Here is a 1,558-nt window from a genome sequence, read left to right as displayed (position 1 = left end):
TGGTCAAAGGTCCCCTTGTCAAGTGGGAAGGAAGCGTGGGGGCGGCAGCCAGGCGTCTTCCCCATCTGTTCTGTTTTTCCTCTGGGATCCCTTCTTCTGAAGACACTCAGACCCATGACTTCTTACTCCCCACCCAGCCATGAAGAAGACCCAGAATTGGGGGAGGCAGAACCCGCACACAGTGCTGGGGACAGCCCTGCACCCACCAGCTGGGCTCTAGCAGTTACTGGCTTGAGCAAGGACTTGTCTTCAAACCTCAGATCCTGCTACCTCAGAAGGATGTGAGCACAAACCTAGCACATAATTGTTACGCACAAAAAATGGAGTACACAATTGGTGTGCACACAAAAAAAAGTCGCGTAGAAAGAAGACCCCAAGGAAAAGTGTAAGACCATCCCTCCCGTTGTAGCTTCCCCTCTGCACTGACCCTGAGCCACTCACTAGCTGCACGAGGCTCCCTTCCACTTAGGACAGCGGTTCTCAACCTGTGGGTCGCGACCCCTTTGGCGGTCGAACGACCCTTTCACGGGGGTTGCCTAAGACCATCCTGCATATCATATATTTACATTATGATTCATAACAGTAGCAACATTACAGTTATGAAGTAGCAACGAAAATAATTTTATGGTTGGGTCACAACATGAGGAACTGTATTTAAAGGGCCAGAAGGTTGAGAACCACTGAAGTCTTAGGAGTTAGGGGTAGCCTGGTGAGGCGGAGCGGGAGGGAGGTAGCAGTACAGCCCTGGGAGGCAGACAGACCTGGGCTGGGAACCTGCTCTGCTTCCCATTGTGTGTGAACTTGTCATGTCACCTCTTAGAATTGACAGGAAAATGGAAAATCAGGCACAGAAGTGGGCTGGCACCCCTGCCAAGGTCATAGTTCATGGCCCAGGAGCAGATCTGGTTAGGAGCTGTCCTGCTGGGCAGCAGACTGCTGCAACCACCACTGTAGGTGACACTGACCCCTGCCACCCCCACGAACAGTTCTTGGTCCTTGTGGACTCCAACTCCAGCAGGAGCAGGTCTGATCCTGACGGCCAGGGCCCGAGGAAGGAGAATTGGCAGCTCCCAGATGCTGGGCTACCCCCAAAACAAGTGTCCACGCTTTCCCTGCAGCTCATTGCACACGGTTTTGGTTGAAATGAATTTAGAAAATGCTACTTCTCTTCCTCCTCCTCCTCTTCCTCCTCCTCCTCCTCCTCCTCCTCCTCCTCCTCCTCCTCCTCCTCCTCCTCCTCCTTCTTCTTCTTCTTCTTCTTCTTCTTCTTCTTCTTCTTCTTCTTCTTCTTCTTCTTCTTCATCTTCTTCTTCTTCTTCTTCTGTGTCTAGTCTGTCGTTTAGTAATACCAAGCCTTTGTGTGAGCGCCCTAAGTGTGCCGGACTCTCCCTCGGGAAATACCCGCTTAGTAGTTGTTATGTGTTTTTTTTTTTAGTTCTCTTATTATTGCTTTGTGGTATTGATCGATTGACAGTGTGAAGAACCCAGAGATCGAATCAAGCTATGATAATGATGTCATTAGACAGAGAGCTGCGAAAGAGATCGCCAACGAGCTCTC

The sequence above is a fragment of the Myotis lucifugus genome, unplaced genomic scaffold, assembly GCF_000147115.1.
Source record: "Myotis lucifugus unplaced genomic scaffold, Myoluc2.0 scaffold_207, whole genome shotgun sequence".
Taxonomy (NCBI): Eukaryota; Metazoa; Chordata; class Mammalia; order Chiroptera; family Vespertilionidae; genus Myotis; species Myotis lucifugus.
The sequence above is the reverse complement of the archived record's forward strand: the minus strand, read 5'-3'. Positions refer to the sequence as shown.